Source organism: Oncorhynchus mykiss, chromosome 19 (assembly GCF_013265735.2).
Source record: "Oncorhynchus mykiss isolate Arlee chromosome 19, USDA_OmykA_1.1, whole genome shotgun sequence".
Classification (NCBI taxonomy): Eukaryota; Metazoa; Chordata; class Actinopteri; order Salmoniformes; family Salmonidae; genus Oncorhynchus; species Oncorhynchus mykiss.
Genome location: NC_048583.1, coordinates 36,586,176 through 36,595,253, shown reverse-complemented (window position 1 = coordinate 36,595,253; position 9,078 = coordinate 36,586,176). Strand labels below are relative to the sequence as shown.

The window sequence follows — 9,078 nt, the reverse complement described above, 5'->3', positions numbered from 1 at the left end:
GGCTTCTACCTTCAGTTTATACATATTTTACACATTTTACAGACACAATCTCTTTTACAATAGTTATATTTTGTTTGTTTTTAGTCCATCCTCTATTTCTTATGTCCATCCAGTTTGATCTCTATTTGTAACTTGTGCCATTTTACAACATTTCTGAACCTACATACATCTTACAGACCCTGTATGTTTTACATTGGTTATCTTGTAAATATTCCCACCCTTCAGCTCCATTCAACCCCTCCCATCTATCTCTTAACACCATCCATTTTGGATTTTTATTTGCCATATATTTTTCAACTGTGCTGTGATGTTTCACAAAAGTACTGAACCTTTCTATTCTCATAGCTTCTACAAATTATAAATTAAAAATACATTTTTGCAAAAATATTTACTATATTATTGATTGATTGACTATGGCTTTTCAAATCACCCAGTATTGCTATCTGCAGCGTTAGTTCTAGGCAAATGTTGCAATTCTTCAGCCATTCCTGGACCTGTGACCAAAAACGAGCTACATATGGACAATACCAAAATACATTATCTAATGACTCTGCCTCCTCACAGCAAAATCTGCAGAGCTGGGAAGATTGTATCCCCCATATATATAACATTATATTGGTTGCAAGAATTTTGTATAGTAATTTAAATGGAAAAATTCGAAGTTTTGAATCCAGCGTTGTTTTGCGTGTCAATTCATAAACCATGTGCCGTGGAATGGGTACTATTTTGCTATTTTTATGGCACAGCTGTCAATTTTTTGGTCCTTAAATGAAATTGGTATATGTTTTTATCTATCACACTTTTCTTTAACCATTTATGTTCTTTAATGTAGGGCCGACAGACAAGTTCCTCACTTTTTTTCCCCTTCTACTTGCCTCTTCCATTTTTGTGGTAATGCTGCAATTAGTTGGATGTCATTTTGGGTAGAGCAGACATTTCCATATGTCCGTGTTAGCTCCACCAGTCCTAACTCCACCAGTCCTATTTATGATATCATTAACTAAAATTATACCTTTTTTAAACATTTAATCAAAACATTTTTTTAAATCAATTAGTATGTTTGAGTTTAACCACAATATTTATTGTATTATTTGTTCAGTCATCTCAGGTGGATTAAACTGAAATTGCAACCAACTTTCTAAGGCTTGGACTTGGCCTTTTACCAAATACGGTTACCTTCTTCATACCACCGATACCTTGTCACCACACAACTGATTGGCTCAATCGCATTAAGAAGGAAAAAAAAATCACTAATCAACTTTTTACAAGGCACACCTGTTAATAGAAATGCATTCCAGGTGACTACCTCATGAAGCTAGTTGAGAGAGTGCCAAGCTGTCATCAAGGCAAAGGGTGGCTACTTTGAAGAATCTCAAATATATAATATATTTTTGTTTAACTCTTTTTGCTTACTAAATGATTCCGTATGTGTTATTTCATAGTTTTGATGTCTTCACTATTATTCTATAATGTAGAAAATAGTAAAAATAAAGAGAAACCCTTGAATGAGTAGGTGTGTCCACATTTTTGACTTGTACTGTGTATTTTTTTGATACCTAAAGGGGCCCTAAAATTCTAAATCAAATAGCTAAATGATCTTTGGTATGACCATCATAAAACAATTCCTTGTGTTAGCTCAGGACTAACAAACATTTCCCAAACACCATGCCCACTAACGTTGCTTCTCTGTATGGAGCGATCGATAGAGCAGCAGAATTCAATTGTCATAACCCTTCCCATTAATCTAATAATAAGGGCTCAGTTAATTCTGTAATGTTTAAGTATTACAGATTCCGCAATAGAAATGTAAAAGTGATTTCCGATTGAGCCGACATGCAGCGTTTACCGTGAACGCAGTCTCCGCTAAAGCTGGAACATTGCCTTTAAATTTCAATCAGGCTGTACAGCTGAACTTCTATGATGCGGATTGAATAGAGCCATAAGTGCTTTTCCACATGTAATTTGCGCTGTTCTTTATCCATGCATGGGCACCAAGCAGACTAAGGACTAAATAGGTTTGATATTGACCCAAAGCAAAGTGACCTTGGTATTTCTCCGCCTCAATGCTGCTGCAGCACTTAGTGCAAATATAGCCATCAATTAATGTAACCACTGATTGTCTGGTAGTGGTCTCTAAGAAAACAATTATTTATTATGGGTGGGTTTAAAACAAATAAAAATGTAAGATGCCATTTATATAGATGGATGACCTATTGTGCCACCCAATACTTTTTGTTGAAGAAGCCCTTTCATTCTCTAGGGTACATGGAAAATGTGCACATTAAAAGCTAGAGTCGATCTCCGCCTGATATCAGCTTAATGAGGAAAATGATGAAAACGTGAGGGCGTTCAATACCAACTGGTATCAAAAGTATAGTTGGTTAACCAAGCCGCCTGTATTGCTGGCCTTGCCTGCTTTTTGGAAAGTCTGAACCTTGGTCGAAAGGTGGGTACAGTGACCTGAAGAACATCGATCATTCAGCTAAACTGCAAAACAAATGTACGGAGCATATAAATGCCCACATCAGATTCAAGTTTCTGGGAAAAAGCTGCATCGATCATGACGAAGGTCTGCGTTTTCAAACTGCTACCAAGCTGCTTATCAACACCACGGCGTTTTTGGACATGCAATAATTTGCTTTTAGAGGACATGACGAGAGGATAAACTCTGCCAACAAGGTCAACTACAAGGAGCTTGCAGAGGTAATTGTGCTTTACTTGCTGAACATATGGAACTTTCTACTGTCTTTTCTGGGATGTTGAAAACAATTCCGAATGATTTGATAGCTTCCATTGCATCATCCAATAAAAGTTGGATTAAAGAGAGAGGTTGACGCAGCGCATTTTTTTTTGTGTGCGCTCAAATAGACTTTCCACCTTCCTCCGGTATTTATTTAGCAAAGATGATAACACACAATCACTCCAGACAGACGCAAGCAAAAACTCATGACATAAATGTTGCAGCAGCCTAGCCTACACCTAAACATTAGAAATCTGACATGCTGTATGGGATGAAAACAATACTATTTTTCAATCTGATCAACTGTAGGCTATTAATAAGAGTAGCTGCATACAGCCTATGCGCCAGGTCTATCTGGTCAGGATAAATTAATTGGTAACATTATGTATTTATAGTCCATTTGTGTGTCAGGAGAAAATGTGAATGTGATCCAATTTAGTTTATATTCACAATTGGGCTGGCTAGGCTGCCTATACGTCCAGTATGATTAACTGGAATTAATCAATCAACATAATAGTGATGACATTTTTACAAGGCCTACAGTTGCATAGGCCTGCATGATGCAAACATGCATAAAGCAAGCTTAGTTAGCCCTGTGAGTTATATTGCCTATCAGTTGTTGTCCGTGTCTGGTAAGAGGAAATCCCCCTCCTAATCTAGTCTAAATATCATTTATATGAACAAATGTAAGGTAGCTGCAGTTTGACAGAGTTTTCATTCCACCCCCAGGGCCAGGAGTTTTTTTCAGGAGTTTTTTAAAACCATGTGACCTGATTAGAAAACACTGGTCCCATCATAGTCCTTATAAAACCTTTTTATAACTGATTAATCACTGTCATACCTGTCATACGCAGGGTGCGTAGTCTGTGTTTGACTTTATGAATTTTGAGATGTCTGAGTTTAACTTCATAGAGAAACTTGTTGTCCAAACCTACGATGGCGCAGCTGTAATGAAATGTATCTGTTATTTGTATTTACAGCTAACTCCCCTCCTGTTCCCTGATTAAGAGGTGATGATTACTCCACTCCACTCCACTACCATTGCCAACTTTCTCCTTACATTAACCGAAGCCACGTCTCATGTGCCGTTATCAATTTTCTCTCATTACTGTATGTAGAGTCAATCACATACACAATCACATTATTACACATCAATGATTTTACTCCTTGCTTGGACTAACTCATTCTTAGCTCTTTTGTCTAACTGTGTAGTCTGTTGTGTTATTGTTTTTTGTCTTCTCAGTCAAATCCTGTCCGGCACTTGTCAAGCCTCTGAACACCTCAGCTCATGCCTCAGCTCATGCCTCATACCCTCATTCAATCACTGCTGTGATCCCTTTCCACCACTGTGTAAGTTACCCTCATTCCCATTCCCCATAATATTGTACTATGAATGTCTTTATTAAATGCTTTAGGTTAAAAATAATTAGTCTTTGACGATTTTTGAAACACAATTTCTCATCCCAGTGCATTCCGAGCCTATACCGTGGGTCTCCCATCCTCCTCAATTATTCAAGTCACCAGTCTCCAATGGTCTTCACTATTATTCTACAATGTAGAAAATAGTAAAAATAAAGACAATTCCTTGAATGAGTAGGTGTGTCCAAACTTTTTGACTATTTACACATTTTTCCATATGTGATTCTGTTATTCAATGCGTTTCGATGGGCTAAAAGTAGTAATCCAGGATTCAACAAAAAATAGACAATGCATATATAGGCCAAGGGTTTCAAGCTTTGGTTGATTTCAAATGGAATCTACAAATTCACAAAAAATATAAAAAATGGATTCACGTCTCCATCTCAACCAAAAATGTAATTTAAAGAATACAACTAAATCAAATCAAACTGTATTTAAAGTGCATTTAAAGTTTGATTTGATTTAGTCCTACTAATTAAGTTACAATTTTGGTTGAAATGGATGTGTGAATCCAACAAATCAGTTATTAATTTGTGGAAAAGCTGGAATTAAAGCCAGACCCAGTGGCACAGATACAACTATCTAAGGATACATCTCCTTAAAATGTGTGTATGTGGTTGCATTGACAACCAAACACAATTTGCTTTTGCAGTACAGTAAATAGTCTATTAACTTCTTGACCAGTTAAATTATATGTTGGATTTAGTTTTCCATCTCAACAAAAAACAAGGCAACAGTAAACATGTCGTCCCCACGAATGATGCAGTGCACCCCATTGGGCCAATTAAGAGAGAGTGTGTGACTAACATATTTCAGTTCATTACTATAGCTCCCACCTTGGGCCAATCAGTGTAATTTGGTAAATCCCGGATCTCTATGACAAGACGCATTATTCACCCACGTTTCATCAAAATCGGGCCAGTGCTGTCTGGGATATTGCGTGTGACAAATGTATGAACAGACAGAGACAGATCCACAGTCCCCTCCCTGATTTCATAGTTTATTAAGCCAGTGGCTCATGTGGAACTATCCAAGCAGTAGATACATCTACTTTAAATGTTGATATTTGGTTGCGTTGTCAACCAAACACAATTCAACATTACATTTTATAATACAGTAAAAAGCCTCAAGTTTAGGCTACAACCTAATGTATGTAATGTCCCACTGTTTAGATTGCTTATGTTTATAAGAACTGAGGTCGGGGCGCCCTTGTACTTTACTTTAACTTTACTCAGATGTGTGCTGGTATTACATAGTTCACATGGCATATCACTCCCGCTGTCTGGCTACGGTCAAATACGGAACTGGAATCCCACAGTACGAATACACAAACTGGATTATGGCAGAATGTTCACTACTTTACATTTTAAAAGCATTTATTCAATTTACAAATTAGTAACACATCCCTATCCACATTTTGAGGTTAGTGTAACAAGACATGTCTTATGTAATCATAGAAAGTGTGCATGTTCAAGATAGCATGCAAATGTCACAGGTCTGTGGAGATTTTCACAATTGCTATAACAATCTGCGCAGAATCTCAAACGGCATTGATCACTTGCACCATGTACTTAAATAATCTCAATTACAATCCAGGTCATTTGGTTGTGCTAGTACATGAAGCACAGTAATAACACATTAAGTTGTATAAATAAACAAAATATCTAACATTGTATTCCCATCTGAACTTTGTTGTGCTTTTAAACAGTTGAAAGCAAAGTGACATCACATTTAGGTGACAATTAAACAAAGAATCTGACATTGATTTTCCATTGGAATTTGGTTGTGCTTTTAGATGGTTGAAAGAATGGTAATTTCACATTTCAACAAACTTTTAACTGTATTTTTGAGTAGGTGAAAATAGGTTGTAATCTATTACCTGGCCTGATGACTCCTTGCTGTCCCCAGTCCACTTGGTCGTGCTATTGCTCCAGTTTCAACTGTTCTGCCTGCGGCTATGAAACCCTGACCTGTTCACCGGACGTGCTACCTTGCCCCGGACCTGCTGTCTCTAGAGATAGAGATACTCTGATTGATCGGCTATGAAAAGCCAACTGACATTTACTCCTGAGGTGCTGCTGACCTGTTGCACCCTACAACCACTGTGATTATTATTATTTGACCCTACTGGTCATCTATGAACATTTGAACATCTTGGCCATGTTCTGTTATAATCTCCACCCGGCACAGCCAGAAGAGGACCGACCACCCCTCAGCCTGGTTCCTCTCTAGGTTTCTTCCTAGGTTCTGGCCTTTCTAGGGAGTTTTTCCTAGGCACCGTGCTTCTACACTTGCATTGCTTGCTGTTTGGGGTTTTAGGCTGGGTTTCTGTACAGCACTTTGTGACATCAGCTGATGTGTAAAGGGCTTTATAAATACGCTTGATTGATTGAATCGCATTGATCAACATATCAACCAAATAATGACCCAATTTTCCACATTGAAAGGACGTGGTGTGCCCAGTGGGACCTTATTTCCCTTCCTCCTGTCCAATGCTTCCTCCATTTTTTTCTGGCACTGAGCTAATTTCAGGTCTGCTGCGTGCAAACTTGAACATCGGAAAATCTGTGCAACTTCCGGTGCTCGTTTACTATGAACACTGAGTACCCGGTTTAAGTTACAGTTTTCACAGTGTCCAAGCAGGCTACTGTGGCTATTTGATCATAATGTAGGCCTACCAGAGTGACCTACCATCAAAAACAATGGAGAAAATGCATTCCCTAACATTTTAACATGGAAACGTCCTTTTTAAGACATGAAAAAAAACTCTTCACCTGACTTGCTTTTCAAAGATGTCTAGAAATGCAAACATTTTGTGCTCTTGTAGAAAACAACCACTCCCCCATTGTTGACAATACATTAGCTATAACTGGGTTAATAACTCACAAACTACTAAAGAAAATGAACAAATTTGCACAGGTGGCTACATGCAGTTCTCGCTTTGATCTCAAAACAAGCACATCTACTCAAAAACGCTCATGCTGTCCAGTTCAAAGTGAATGGCACAGATCCATATATGGCAATGTCTATTTGCATATAGTCCTATTGCAGCTCTGATTTGGTGATGGCGCATCAAGTCTTGCATGTCAATGCAATAGAATCCTACTCCAATCTCTTGCACAGTAAATCTCTTGCATAGTGAGTTTTGCATACTAAGTCTTGCATAGTGTTTCGGTAAGTTACATTGAAACGGGCTAATATTGCGTTGATTCGAGCACAATTCCCACAGCAGAGCGAAACGTTGATAGTGTTAATGAATAAAGGGGAAAACTCTGGAAAGTTAAGTGAAGTTTAACCTTGTGCTTTTCTGCAAGCTGATATTTCTTCTGGGTGGCAGTCCCCTGTGTACTCGTGCAGCTTAGAGGGAACATTGCTCCTGTCTCATATGACAGGTCCTACATGTGGTGGGCCCACAGTAGGCTTCAACCCATCATCCAACAATGTAATATTCCACTGGTGTCATGCAAGACTTCCTGGTCTGTCAACCATTTCCTCCACTTTTCTCAGCCCTTTCCTTTCAAAAATGAGATCATCACAAAAGTTGACGGAAACCTGAAAATCAACCTCTCACATTCTATGCCAGCAACTGCAGTGAGTTGATTGGAAATCCTCTTAAGACGCTGATCATAGTTTCAGATCAGGAAATTGCCCATCTTTGTCTAAGGGTTTCTCAAGTAGTGAATTTCAATCAGTTCATCCATTGACTTTCAAAATGACCACAATAACGAACACTCTTCATCATTGCAAGACAAGTCAATCAACTGTGCTTAGTGCATGCTCTCAGTGCATCACAAACAACCATTGGAGCACCGTGCTTTAGGTGCTGTCAATAAATGCTCCACCTTGCAAGGGAACGGACACTCATTTCCCTTCAACATTTGTCCCGTCTATTTTTTCCACATCTATTCTCAGATTTTGACAAATGCAACAACCGCATGACACTTCCCTTTATTAGTCCCACTTAAAAATGAATTAGCAATCTTTGTTGAGATCAACCGGCGACCTTTTTTCAGCCCCCTTATGTTATGTTGTTTGTTTTTGGAACTGCGAGCACATCTGAAATGGCTAATAAGTCTTCCATGTGCAATATGATACAATTATATTTATGTTTGCGCTCTGCAGGTGACCATATGGTGCCCATGAGTAACACAGTAATAAAACAACACACATATGGTATGTGGTGAAAAAAAACACTTCAACACTGCATATATCAACTGGGGAAAACATTGTCTGAATAACAATGTCCTAGAGAGTGCATGTCTCAAACACCACACTGTTGCACTAAAACGTCAAAGGGTGACTCAAACTCCTTGTTCCTGTGAAGTGCTACCCTTTTATCAAGACAGTGTTTGAAACAGATGGCAGAAGCCACAAGGTAAATGGTGCACTTCCATGGATAGTGTACTCTAACTCTATTCATTGACACTGGTATAGAGATGCAGTACTTTCATACAAACTTACAAGCAGTTGCACAAATAGACACATGATACATTATGTATACAAAAGCATGTGGACACCCCTTCAAATTAGTGGATTCGGCTATTTCAGCCACACCCATCGCTGGTTTATAAAATTTGGCACACCGCCATGCAATCTCCATAGACAAACATTAGCAGAAGAACGGCATTACTGAAGAGCTCAGTGACTTTCAACGTGGCACCATTATAGGATGCCACCTTTCCAACAAGTAAGTTTTGTCAAATTTCTGCCTGCTAGAGCTGCCCCGGTCAACTGTATGTGCTGTTATTGTGAAGTGGAGACCTCTAGGAGCAACAACGGATCAGCTGCGAAGTGGTAGGCCACACAAACTCACAGAACGGGATCGCCGAGTGCTGAAGCGGGTAGTGAGTAAAAAACATCTGTCCTTGGGTTCCACACTCATTACCGAGTTCCAAACTGCCTCTGGAAGCAATGTCAGC

General features: G+C 38.8%; 1 long non-coding RNA gene across 1 annotated transcript; it reads left to right on the top strand.

The window, feature by feature from the left end:
- The first annotated feature begins 2,213 nt into the window (after positions 1 to 2,213).
- Positions 2,214 to 4,321, top strand: LOC110498571. Its single transcript, XR_002469848.2, has 4 exons — positions 2,214 to 2,703; positions 3,721 to 3,750; positions 3,984 to 4,090; positions 4,208 to 4,321. It is a non-coding gene; the product is annotated as an uncharacterized LOC110498571 (long non-coding RNA).
- Positions 4,322 to 9,078: the final 4,757 nt, after the last annotated feature.